General features: G+C 45.5%; 1 long non-coding RNA gene across 1 annotated transcript; it reads left to right on the forward strand.

The window, feature by feature from the left end:
• The first annotated feature begins 292 nt into the window (after window positions 1-292).
• On the forward strand, window positions 293-3,576 carry LOC122174901. Its single transcript, XR_006177257.1, has 4 exons — window positions 293-461; window positions 541-637; window positions 2,953-3,037; window positions 3,455-3,576. It is a non-coding gene; the product is annotated as an uncharacterized LOC122174901 (long non-coding RNA).
• The last annotated feature ends 10,610 nt before the right edge of the window (window positions 3,577-14,186 follow it).

The raw sequence follows: 14,186 nt of genomic DNA on the forward strand, positions 1-14,186 counted from the left end.
AACTCTCAGACCTTTCGGTGGGAGTGAAAAATTTTGCAGCACTTAAAAAAAAATACACTTCTCTTTTGGCATTCTCTAATATGCTCATTCCTCATAAGCATTCATGATGTTAGTTCTGCTTGCCTTGCAATCTCAGCCATGAGTAAAATGTTGCAGGAGCTAAAATAAAAGACCTCTCTGCACAGATCTGCGTTTGCATTTTTAGTACCACAGTCCATGTGTGCTGAGGCTTCCTCTGGAAAGCTGATTTACTGTGAGGAGTGTTTCTTCCCCTGCTGTGTCTTCATCTTTGCCACTTATCATGCTCCTCAATGCTAGCCCAGGAATTGCCTGGATAACAGCAGGATGCTGGTGGGATTGTGCTCTGACAGCTACCGAGAGCCTGGGGCTTCCAGCAGTGCCTGGAGGAAGTGCTCATGTGAGGGAGCATCTGCAATGGTTGCTTTTTGGCTGCAGTAATGGTAAGGGCACAGGCAGCTGGTGTAACCAGCAGCTGGCTGGAATGTGCTGAACTAGGTTCACATATCGGTTTTTCTACAGGTCTGCTGAGGTGACCAGAATCCTTTGTGAGGTCTTCATAGACCTCTGTGCTTGATGTGGTTTCTTTCTTCCATCCCAGCACTTAAAAAGAAGGAAAGTAAGTGTAGTGTTTTCAATCAAAGTTATTCTGCATCAGTACTGAGTTTTACAATCATCCTTCTTGTTAGCTTCTCCTAATAATGCTACCAAGCTGAATCCTTCACCATGCACATGTGCACATGCATAGTCTCCACCATCTCCACTCAGGCCTTTGATTGCTCCATGACCTGGATATAGGGTTCTAAACGGATATTAGGAAAAATTTCTTCTCTAAAAGAGTGATGAGGTATTAGAAATGCTGTCCAAGTAGAGTCATCATCACCGGAGCTGTTCAGGAAAACTGTAGATGTCTCACTCAGTCACACGGTCCAGAGCAGCCACAGTCAGGAGTAGTTGGTTAAACTGGATGATCTTAGTGCTCTTTCCGACCTTAATTATTCTATGATTCTAAGGTAAGTGCTCCCAGAAGCACAGCAAGGATATGGTAACAAGGTTTAATTCAGTTTTATTTCCAGGAGAAGAAAAGTTTGTGGCTGCTTTTGGAAAACATGTTAACCCAGTGTTGCTTTTGAGGGTAGTGGACTGCAGAGAGGAAGAAGCAAAGACTGGCATGGGGCCACCACACAGAAGGGTTGTTCTGGGGCTGGGGTTGGGGATGGCAATGGTGGTGGGGATGGGGATGGAGATGATCTGTGCATATATCAGCTTCCTGTGCGTGACGGACAGTGCCCAGTTCTCTGTGAGAGGAGGGCTGTGCCTCTTGGGCACCACACATCTACAGGGATGGGCCATGGCTCCTGGCAGAGCTCCCAGAATTTGGCTTGTTCCCATACAGCAAAGTCAGGGAGCACTGCTAACACCCTGAGTTGTCTCAGGAACAACTATAAAACAAAAAATCTTCAGCTGAAATTACTTCTAGGAAACTTGCTCCCAAGCAGTATATGTTTTTATGTTTCTATATTTAAGATAAGACTGAAAAGAAATTCACTGACACACGGAAAATGTCCGAGGAAATTTTGATGCACACTAACAATGTTCCAATTAATTAATAGCAAGTGACATAGGGAGGCCACTTGCGATGCGGGACCATCTGCTTGGCACTGTGGCAGTGTTGTGGCATGGGGCAAGGGAACTGTGCGTAATCGAGGGCTCCCCGCTGCACTTTGACGCAGGTGGCTCTGGAGCTGTGAAAGGAGATTTTTGAAGGGCACGGGAGTTTACTAATTAAAAAGATAAATCTTGTAAATTGCACTCCCATAATTATATTGTCAGTGCAGCAAGCACAGCTAAATTAACTTACAGGAGCATGGCTTTTGCCTTGTCTCCAATGTTTACATACAAATCCCTTCGTGTAGCAGCCCCTTGGCTGCTTTGCTGGCTTGTTCAGTACCATATGTTTTACCCTGTACACTTCAATGGGCAAATCCAGTCTTCTTGATAATCCCAGTAACCACATCTTTAAGTCCAGAACATTGATTTTGGTCATATGGTTCCCTATCTCCCCAGTGGAGGGGGATTCTGACTCACTGCTGGAGCTCAGATTGACTGTCGGGATTCATCTTTTCTCCTTAAATAATTGCGTTTGTTATTTTTCTGCTGCAGCAACACCCTCAGACCTTTATTTCTTTCGAAGCTCAGCCCTGCCAGCCCACTGTTCATCTCTGTGGCTGGGGATTTGTGCACACAGCTCTCTGAGGCCATTCAACTAAACTTGGCAATAGGTTGCTCTATAAAGAACAGTTCTGCCAGAGGAAAACTGGAAAAATTTCCCTTATGAAACAGAGGAAAGGAGAACATGACATGACAGGTCCAGTCTTTCTGGGAACACTCCATTCCAGGATTCAGTGGAGCAGCCCCAGCTGTTTGCCACTACCATCAGCAGCAAATGATGGGTATGGGCCTGCCTCCTGCCTCCCTGTCTACCATAAGCAGCCTCCCATTGGAGCAAAAAGGGAGCTGCTGTTTAAAATTCACATTAAACTATCCAGGGTCACTGTCTGTAACAACATGAGGGGTTAAGAGTCACACAAATTTCCATTCATAAGGCTTTTAAGGGTCTGTTGATAGGGAGGAGCCCTTCATTTTATGTCACTTCACAAAATAGAATGTCAGTGCATCAGCAGCTTGGTGCTCTTTGTATATCTTTGCAATTCTTTCCTCTCTGAAATGAAACAAAACCAAAGCAAGGTGACTCCCGCTGCTTGCTGGGCTCAACACCCAGCTGCATGCCATACTTTAGACATTTTTGCTAAGGCACTCAGGGAGCAAGATCATTATAAAGAAGAGCAATGTGATCACCACCTTCCCATTTAACTGATGGGAAAGTCTCTACATAGCACGCTTCATTTCCCTTCATTTCCCATAACCCCACAGACCCACATCAGGACAGAGCTGCAGAAGTAACTGCTGTGCCTGAAGACCCACACAGTGACCAAATCCCGCCCTGTGACAGACTGAGGTGAGGGAATTCTTTTCTAAGGCAAGTGCCCACATGCAGAGGGATCTGTATGCTCCTGTCAGCACTCTGGTAATACAGTTACCATTATCCCCAGTGAATGGGAAAAAAGGAGGAAGAACCATCCTCATGCTTTTCTATGCCCAGTACTATCTTTTGAAACCATGCATTTAAATACTGCATCAAGCCTGAGTGTTCTCAGACCAGATTTCTTGTTTGGAGCATTGCTTCTCCACTATCGCTCCATTCATTTTCTGTACAATAACCCTGTCAAAGGAAAGAGTGACAAGGTTACATGCCTTTCCTGCTTCAGGGGCCTCCTAGAGAGAGCATTTTAATCAAAGCTTTACTTTTTAGCATATCATCCTTCTGCTTCTTGAAAAAGATTTGTGATTTTTTTTTTTTTTTTTCCTGAAGCAGGAGTGTGACTACGTTGCTGTCATGGAGCAAACTTCCCTATGGAGAGCCAGGGGATGTTGGATGTCAGCAGGGCAAAAGCACAGTCACCATCTCCCTCTCCCTGAGGGGAGGCAAGACCATGGGCTGTGAGTTTAGGGAGAGGAGGAGGAGGCCTGCCATGCTGCAGGTCTTCCAGCTCTGTCTCCCAGCACCTCCTGGGGATGCTCATGGTGTGAAGACGCAACAGAGCTGCTGGAGCACCGTGGTAAACCATGGTGGTCTTTGTGAAGCCCTAAGAAAGGGTTTCAAGTACACAAAAAGCTCTTCCTTGATTATGACCATGGCTTTTATTTGTCAGATCACACAATGAGTCTGGCTCTTCTGAGGTCTATTCAGTTTGCAGCCTGCATAGTCACAGCTCCCAAGCATCTAGATACGTTGTTGTGCCCCTTCTCATAAAGCTTTTTTAAAGATCGAGCACAAAAGAGTCTGGAATGTGCTGGAGATCTGTGCCAGAGCTGGCATTCCGGGTAGAGAAAGGCAGGAAACAGAATTGGTAGTTTAACTGTCTTGATTTTGTAAGCACAAAACCACATATGCCTTTGCTTTACTTAACCAGCAGCAGAATGCTGGAAAACTCTTTTTTGCATCTAATATATTTCTTGCAGGTGTGCAGAGCTCAATAATTAAGAGCAATGCTGTATTCAAGACACATACAACAAATCTTGATTACTATAGATGCTTCTCTTCAATTTAAATCCAGCTGAATCTGTACTTAACAGGTTTCTGTGTTATTGCTGTTGCAATATGAAGGTTCATGCAGCTGTGAGGACCAAGGACTGGTGGCTGACAGGATGCCTTTTCTTTCACATTGTTTCCTCCTTGCTTCTGCCAGAAGCCCACACATTTCTCTCAGAGGTGAAGTGCAAGGGCTGCTCCAAAAGTAATGCTTCCTATTTTATGATGTTGGCCCATGATATCAGAGGCAGATGTTGGTGCTATGGCAGTAGAGATTGAACCTTCTCACCAATATTCTGTTACATTTTGTTGCTTCATGACAGATGTCAGCAGAGGGGCAATCTGAAAAAATGACATCTGATGTGGAAGTGCATATGAAACAAAGTTGTGGCATTGAATTCCTCTGTGCAGAAAACACTGCACTCACTGACATTTATGGACAATTGCTGAACATTTCTGGAGACCAAACAGTGAATGTGAGCACAGTAAGTTGGGGGGTGGTGCATTTCAGTAGTGGTAACAATGATTGGAAGGATAAACCATATATTGGATGGCCACGCACAGTTTGTCACACCACGAAGTGAAGAGCATCTTGATCAGCTCATCCACAGATTAGGATCAGGAAACTGTGTACAGAATTGAATATAATCTTCAATACATTGGAAACAATGATGACAACACTAAAATATCACAAACTTTGTGCCAAGTGGGTCCCATGAATGCTCATCCATGAACAGGAAGAATGCTATGAAGTTTATCAGTACCTACTGAATCAATACAAGACTGAAGGTGACAATTTTCTGGATTGCATCATTACTAGTGACAAGACTTGATGTCACCACTGCGTGCCAGAGTCAAAACAGTGTCTATGGAGTGGCAACATGTGAATTCCCCAACAAAGAAAAAAAATCTAGATGAAGCCTTTAGTGGGTAAAGTGGGCAGATGTGCACTGCCCTTTGGGACAGAAAAGGGAAGAGCCTTATGGATTTCCTGGAAACCAGACATACCATCAACTCTTACCACTACATCACAATGCTGACTAAGCTCCAACTTCCAGAGTCAGGCGAGAGAAAAAGACAAACTTTTTTTTGCAAAGCAGGAGAAATATTTGTTGTACACTGCAAGCGGTCCTATCCCTAAGCCTCAGATGCAGGGTTCCGCAATTAAAACTTCAGTGGTCTGCAGGTAGTGTGAGTCTGGAACAGCCCAGCACGACTCCAAGAGAAATGTGCAAGGAGATTTGACTGGAAGAAGAGACAGGGCAGGAGGGAAACTTGAAAGTTTACATGCATATATCCCAACACGAAGAAAAAGAGGATTCAGAGCACAAAGTCCAGGTACTCAAACTCTAGAAAATGCTTGCATAAACCCAGCTTCTCCCTTATCTTCACATGTTCATAGCATATAATTTCTAGGCACATTTATTCGGTCCCAGTAGCACATAGGATGTGAAAATTTGTGGATAAATCATGACTAAGTAGAGCAGAAGTCTCTTCAGGTGAAGATTTATAATTAAAGAGGTGGGAAAGGACTTCTGGAGGAGAAAGAGCAGTTTCTTGGGAACTGTCTGAACACTGCTCAGGAACACAAGATGTGAGACAAGCTTGTGCCACTAGATCCCTGTGTAAAACCGGGTGAGTCACTTACCCAATTTCTTGTTTTCTGCATATTTAACATGAAATTTGGGTTAGTTTTGAGGCATAGGCAAGCCCTTAGAGCCATGAGGTTTTCCTTCCTTCTTGTCCTTTCTCAGTTACAGAGGAAAGAAATTCATTGATGTCTGAGGTCCTCCCATACCGTGGTGATAAGTCTCTTACAAAAATCTGATGGAAACACATAGCTCCAGCTTGACAACAGTGCTTACACAGCAAACTGCAAACAAGGCAAGGGGCCATGTACCCAACAAAATAGCAGCTAGCCACTGCAAAAGCCAGCTTTGTGTTTTCTGTACACTCGAGCAGACAAGAATGAGTAAAAGCGATGTAAAACCTCCCTTCCTTGCAACGTCTGCAGTAAATCTGACTTTGGTGAGAAGCCTGGAGCTCTAGGCTCCTGACTTGCTTTGTTGACAGGCCCTTTCTTCTCCCACTCCCTTATTTGTGTACCTGGATCCATCATTTCTGCTTTGTCCAACCACTCTGGAGCAGGGATGGCACAGGGTATGGCTTACATTGACGTAGATATGAGTGCAACAGCCAAAGCAAGTTCTGGGACTATTCTAATGCATATACTAAATGACTGAAATAATGTAAACACGTACACAAACTTTGTTCCAGTCTTCTCTCTTGCTTGTGCAGTTTCCTCTTTGCCTACCCTTTCCCCTCTCTGCTTTAATGAGGCTGCAGCTCTGCAGTACTTTAACTCAGCTTATCTCAGTGCTCTGGCTTGCAGCCAGCCCCAAAATGCCTTCTGATGGGAGAACTGGCAGGGTGTGGGCCTGCAGTGATGGGGGGGGGTCAGGGTAGCTCACTGTACTTCTTCCAGGCAGCTAGCGGTGATCTCCTGGGCTCCTCACATAACACCTTGCAACACTCTTTCCTCCCATGCTCCCAAAATTCCCAGAGCTCCCTCTAAACAAAACTCCAGACAAGCAGCCAGGGAGGCTTTTCAAGGGCTGTGCGTGATCTGAAGTGGAAACGACAATTTGTCTGCGTTTCCCAGGGGATCAGGGCGTGAGAGATTTCACATTAAAGAGTAGGGCAAGCTAAGGCACATTAACAAGAAACCGCCTTTCCCTTCCAGATTATCAGCAATAAACTGTCCCCTCATAGTCCCTTGCTGCCCACCTGCTTGGACATGCATCCCTGAGTGAAGTAGGCTATGCTGACTTTGGGAAGCCATGTTGCTGAAAACCCCTGTGCTGTGTTTGGGCACCACTGAGAGCTGTGATGTTGTAGAGTGGCTCTACTCTTACCCAGCCCCCAACTTTGGGATGGATTCTCAGAAGTACCTATCGGCTGTGATTTAAAAACCAGCAGCCTATATTTTCTTTAAAATTCCCCTCGGCACTTATTGTAAACCCTCAAGTTTCTAAATACATTTGAAAATATTGGCCCAGAGGTGTTTAAACAACAGCACCCCGTACCTTGGGTAGCTCCCACGCATTTCGCAGAGTGACCCTTGCCAGCTCCCAAAAGCTCTGCAATGCTTTGCCCAGGCTCAGATTTTAAGGAAATAAAACAGCAGCTGAGAACATCAGTTACAGCAAGGATTGTTTTGGCAACACACAAAACTCTGGATTAGGTCATGCGCAAATGGCATATGTGTAATTACTGCTTTAGTTACAGGCTGAAATGTGGGTATCTCACACAAAAAGGACTTTTTATTTTTGGACTAAGAATTTTAAGAGGTTTTTCAGTTGAAACGGGAGAAGAGGGAGACAATGTGAAGGGGTTATCATCACATAATGAAGTGGTCATCCTGTCATGACACATGTCCCTCGTGAGAGGCTGGTGAGGAGCAGGGGAATATGGTAAGGAATTTCTCCACATCCCCAGACACAGGCAGTGTGCACACTAGCTTGTGCCTCAGGCAACAGCAGGACCCCACTGTGTGTGCTGTTCCTCCCAGAGGTGCTATTAAAGCAGCCTAGGAAAACCTGTGGCTTTAAGCCAGCAGAGAAACTGGCAATGTAAGTCAGGAGAGAGGAGTAAGATCCCTTTGCATGAGCAAGGAAGGACTTTTGCTTTCTTCTCCCTGAACAGCAAGGTTGACCTTGCACAATGTGTTGCAATGAGGTTTTGTGCTGCTTTCCTTTTTTTTTCCAGATTTTCTTATACAGTGGCAAGGTCCAGATCACACACAGTTTACAGGAAGATCCATCATATGGATGGTCACGCAGTCAGGCCTATCGACTCACTGCTGCTCCTCTTGTGAGTGATGCCTACGTTCTGTAGATGTCCTTGCCTCAATTTCTGTGGCTGGCCAAAGCCCTGCCAGGAGTGATGGGCTGTAGAACCTGCAAGGTGGGTAGGTCTTCCCCCCCACTGCCCTCTAGGTATTCATTATGGGGAGGCTGCAGCTGGTGCAGGCCTCAAGCTGGCCTCCAGCCATCACCACAGCCTTAGTGAAATCATTGCCTCAGCAGGATGGAAATAGAGTGGATGGTGGTGAAGCAAAGAAAACTGGGAGATTTGATTCCAAGAATAATTTCCTTTTATTCCTTTTTCTCTCTTTTTAACAGAAGTATATTAATGGCAAATATCCATGAAGCTATTGTAGCAGATATGAGCCAAATATACAGCAGAAATCTGCGTCACAAAACTATTTCTAGCAAGCGTTGCTTCTGTCTTTCCTTTCATTAAAGGTATCCACCAATGTCCCTGCCTGCCTTTGAGCCATTCATGTGGGGACTCTGTTCTTCAACGCAGGGCACAGTGATGTATAGTGGGGCACAAGATCAGGCCCCTAGGAAGTGCTGGGTTACAGGAAGAGAGCAGGGAACAAGGGTATAGTTTCAAATCCTGTGGGGGCTGCTGCATGGAAAATGCATCTCATTCAGTCCTGATGGGAAAGGGACAAAGGAATTGAGGTGTTACATAGAAAAGTGAAAGTGAGAGAAGTGTTGTGTGAAATCAGGACTATGTCACAGCACCTCCTTAGGATGAACTTTCCATATCATTTTTTGGTTATCTGTTTTTCGGCCACACAGGCTGCAATGATGTACGGCCATAGCAGTGTCACTACCTCTCCTGCTGAGGGGAGCTGGTCTCCATCCCCACAGGCTTACGACCCTGCCCACCTGGGTGCTACCTGCCTCAGTGGTCCTGTGCAGACCCAGGATTCTTGGGAAGCACCGCTGACCTCCAGGGATCCCGCACAGACAGCAAGTCCCACTGTGAGGACCACAGGTAGAAGAGACCTGAACAAATATAGGGTCAAGCGACTCAGAGAGAAGAGCAGCTTAGCAAGTGTCTAACTTAGTAAGGGGACACAAATCTTCTGTTAGGACAATGAAGGCTCTTTTTTCCTTACGGCTTCACACAAAATACCACTGAAACTTCACAGAATCAAATTACAGTCTAGCTTTTCACAGCTCCTGTTCTGAGCAACACCCTGCCATGCAGTCTTCCCTCCTGCTGGTCATCACACACTACCTGCATCCGCCCACTTCTCATCAAGATTCCCCTCAGCTGCTCTCTGAAAGCTGTGCCTGGCTGCAGACCAGTTCAGGATCATTAGGAGGACATGGTACTGCAGCCATCTCTGAGCAAGGACTTAGGAGCATGCAGCCAACTGATTCCTGCCAGAAAAACAGCCTCAAGACTTGGAAGGCTCTCAAGCATCAGGCAGCTGGCCTGAAAATACTGTGTTTGGGTGACTAAATGGGGACACGGGGATAAGGAACATGCCAGTTCCCACCAGCTTTGCTTATTTCAATTTTTGCCACACAGCCATCTCTTCCCAAGCCACAAATAACACTGGAGTATGAGCACTGGGGTTTGGAACTCACCTCTCTTCTTTTAGAGGTCTGAGGTTTAGTCATGCCAGCCTTAGCTACTCCACATGGGCTCCATGAACAGCCAGGAAAGAATGGTAGGCACTGGCTTCTGGAAATCAGTATATGTCACCCATTTTGACAGCCTGGTGATGCTGATTGAGTTGATAAAAGAAAGCTTGAAAGTCAGGACAAGACAGGGTTTCTGCAGGTAGAGGAAAATCAAATGTGGGCTGTGTCTCTGAGGCCTTCACTCAGTTTGTCACAAGCAGCATCATGCAAACTTAAGTAAATAGTGACGTACTAAGTCCTGTGTATTTCACTCTCTTCTCTATGTCCTCCAAAAGAAGCAAGAACAATAAAATGTCTGCAAATTCAATTGTCATTATAAAGAAAAGAGGCTCTCTGTTGTTCTGCTCTCTAGAAATCACAAGGACACTTGCTGGGTTAGTGACGGCTTCAAATGCATTTTGTTCACCTTGGGAAAATGGCATCACACAGCAAACAAGAGAGCAACCTTTGTGAGTACAGCACTGCAATTGCAGCTACATTGGCATGCATGGGAGAAAAAAAAGTCATCAGTAAGTCTACTTAGGGGCAGAAAAGAAAATCCAGGCCAATTAGCTTCTAAAGTAACTCAGAAAACCTGGCAGCTACCCCAGAGAAGTCAGAAGAAACACCAGACTATGAGGGATCAGCCTCAAGAAACACAAGCCAGAATGAAAATCTTCTCAATCCTTCTCTAAATAAGAACTTGGGAACAGAGTTAATCTGAATAATATGGATCTAATGTAATAATATTCAAACTCCTGTCTATAGCCGGAGTGGATTGGCTGTGCAGGTGCCTGGGGAGGAGCTGCCACGAGCCTGCAGCCACAAGGCAGAGCACAGACTGGCTCCTAGCCTGCTCAGCACCAAGCTGCTCCTGGGAAGATCTGGCTTAGGAAGTGGAGATAAGAAAATAAAGGCTATGAGTACACAGGTAGAACAATTTCTTGTCACACAGCAGGTAGCAAGGCTGCAAAATCTGCCACTTAATGATCTTCTTTGTCTTTGGACTCACTGTACAGTCAAGTCTGACTGTATCAAGTTCTGCCCTCCCTGTACTGCCATTGAGTATAGGCAGCTGAAAAGACTTTCCTAGTGGTGATACAGTCTTTCTTCCTCTTTGCCACACATCTCTCACTGGAATCTTCCCTCTCCTGCACCCTCCCTGAGGTCCGGTGGCGTGGGGTACCTGAGGGTCTCACTGCAATAACAGGAGCAGGAGGTGCCAGGTCTCATGGGGCTGCATGGAAGTAGCCTGTATTTCAGATACTTCTCCTTCAAGCTCTTCCACGAGGGGCCCAAGTGCAGCACAGCTATAGGGTGACTTTCCAGGGAAAAAATGATTTTTACTCAGAAAAGTTGGAAGGGAAACCAAGAAAGGAAGAGCTGATTGGTGGACAAAGTCAGTGAAAAAGAACAGCAAGAGGTTTGCAAAGCAGATGCAAAAGCTTGATCCTGTGCTGCCGTACCCTGACATAAGTCACAGATACCTGAAGGCTGCTATAATTTACTGCAGGTTGCCAATGATCCCATGAACAACTGCAGCAGCTACTACTACAAAAGGAAACTTTGTGAGTAGTATCTCCCACTGTAAGGCAGAACTAGGTGGGAGAGCAATGTCTTCTGCATGGCGTTTTGGGAGCCAGTGTGGTATTTTGCCATGACTGCACTGCTAATGATGGACTCCGCCTGGAAAATACTGGCTGGCATCAGTCCCTGGCTGTTACATCACTGTGATAGCTCTCATGCTCTCAGGATGCTGCAGCATCCAGCCAGGCAGAGCGGCACTTCACACCACTCACCTCAGCACGTCAGCACAATTGGCATAAGGAGATATGACTCAGAGTGAAATTGAGGTGTTCGCCTTGGGGAATCTGAAAAGAAAAAGAAAATTAGAATGCTTTTAACACTGTAAATGAAAGGTGAGCTTACCACAACAGAGCTGAGGGTATAGGTTGGGTGTAGGAGTTTCCTAGGGGGAAGGATGGTGGGATAAGCATGGCATTTGCAGGGACAGGTGCAGCATCTTCACACCAGCCCCACAGAAGGCAAAGGCATTGGGCTGCCTCTGACTTGCAGTGTGCCTCTCCTGTCGCAAGAACAAAAGGGCAAACAGCACCAATTGCTTCTGGGGCAGAGTGGTCATTTACAAATGGCTTCAGAGAGAATGACTTGGCAAAGCTGTAAAATTTTTCAGGATGACAGGATACTAAGGATCTCAGAGCTGAAGCCTCACTTGCTGTAAAGATATTCACCTCTGGCCTTGCTGGTCAGTGCCTCCAGCTCTGGGTCTCATCAGCTCCTTCAAACAAGGCAGGCATCCCCTGCAGAGTACCTGACAGTCACATTCTCCTCCTTGCTGATGCAGAGGTTAAACACAGAGAACTGTCCCTCCTGCCTGCTGAACAAGTGCTTTGTGCCTTCCATTCCCTAAGGACTTTCTCTTATGAAACATATGAACCCATATGAACACAAAGATCTGCTGTGCCTTCCAAGGAAGAGTGACAAGAGGTGCCTAGTAGGTCCCTGAGTCAGGAGACTTGCTTCAGAGGAGAGACAGGCAAGTAAAGAATGAGTGACAGCCTGGCCATTGGGTTCAAGGAGGAGAGGTCCCTCTAGACCTTGCTTCAAAGAAACAGCTCAGAAAACACCAGAGGGGAGAGGGAGAAGTAACCTTGAAGGTGCCTGGTGCCTCTGCAGAGGAAGGAAGGACAGGGAAGAAGGACTTAGGGAAGAACTTGCGATGAGCTGAGTGTATTTCACACTGGTAACACTGCATCGCTACATTTGAAATGTTCACATCTTCGTGAGCGTTAGTGAGCTCCATACCTTTCAGGTGAGCTAATTAATGCAGCTTCTTTATGGCTGAAAATATGTGGTTGTGAATAGGTTCCTTATAGGTAGTGGGGAAGGTGGTTAGCAGAGCTACCCGCATTGGTTCCCAGAGTAAGGAGATAGCAGCACTTGCGTGGTGACACCGCACTGGAGCAGTAAGTGCCGCTGCTATGCCACCCCTCTGAGTTTCAGTGCTCCCCAGCCCTAGGGTTGCTGGCTGCAGAGGGATGCTGATGTTATATCTCTGCACACTTCACATATTTTTGTTCAGTTTCATCTCACAGATGGTAAATTGAGGTCCTTTTGACATCTGAGAAAAGCTGAGGGTTCATACAGATTCTGAGAGGAGGAAAAAACATTAGAAGAAGGACAGGTGATTGAAATTCTGAAGAAAAACAATAACAGTTTTACTGCAGCTGACATTTCGCTTGGAAAGATAGTAAGAATATTTGTTATTTTCTGTTCCAGAATGGTCATGTCCTGGTTTATTGATGTTATCTTGAAATGACAGAAAAAAAGTGTATTAATCTACTTGAAATGAGAATCTGGGCTTTAAGAACAGCAGTTGACACCTTCTAAGGGACAAAGTGATAAGAATTGACCATGTTTCATAACTCATAGAAGTCAGTTTCTGTAAGAAACTCAGAGACTCAGCTGCCCCACTGCTACCACCTCCTTCAGTTTCTCCCCATCTGTTGTATACTCCAGCCCTCTATATCTGTCTGCTGAGCTTGTCCAGAGAGCCACAAAGATGACTTTGGGCTGATCATCTCCTTAGGAGAAAAGGCTGAACGAGCTGAGGCTGTTAACCCTGGAGAGGAGAAGACTAAAGGGGGATCTTCTCAACCTTTACCTATAAAAAATCCTGGCTGTTGATGAAGATACTAAACAGTGTCTACTCCAATATTAAATCTTGCAGACAACCACTCATTACAAAAGGTGCCATTTGGTCTTTGAACTGTTGACCCTTTCACCCTGATGATCCAACCAGAAGAAGCTGTCCAGATGCTCTTCGCTCCTCTCTTTCACTTTCTGTTTTCTTCCCTGTGTATTCTTTTATCTGATTAATATTACACGCGAAGATCAGGAAAATGCATGACAGAATGCGCATATGTATCCCAGCATCACACTTTTTCCTTTAAAGTAACATCTCTGTTCATATGTCTGGCAGCACTGCCTGTGTAATTCCCTCCTGGTTGATTAAAACTATCAGCAGGAAATAGTAAAGTTTCCTGAGAAATAAAGCATGACAGTTGTCTCAGCAGGCACCAGACTTCCACACAATGCACATACACTATTCTGAAAGACAAAAAGAGCTGATTATTAGTTCTTATCAACTTATTTACATTAATACATACAGAGATTCCACTCAAGAGATTCAAAGAATGGCATTGTTGAATATCAGTGGTCTGAAGGCAGCAGAAAACTAGCTTCCCTCAGGTCTAACACTCAGGGACTGTCTAAAGCTCTCAGCTCTGCACCATGCTGATTCCCACACACTCATTGGTGACATTAATGCTTCACTACCATGATGATGTGGGGCAGAGCTGAGCAGAGAGAATATGAGAGCAAAGGTGCAAATTCGTGCTAAGTGGGATGCAAGCACTCACCCAATGGTACAGAGGCACTGGCTATTCCCCTGCTTGTCTGCTGTGTCAATGTATGCAGTCTGTTTGCACAAGGCCTATCTTGCT

The sequence above is a fragment of the Lagopus leucura genome, unplaced genomic scaffold, assembly GCF_019238085.1.
Source record: "Lagopus leucura isolate 7727_CA_CO unplaced genomic scaffold, USGS_WTPT01 Super-Scaffold_73, whole genome shotgun sequence".
Classification (NCBI taxonomy): domain Eukaryota; kingdom Metazoa; phylum Chordata; class Aves; order Galliformes; family Phasianidae; genus Lagopus; species Lagopus leucura.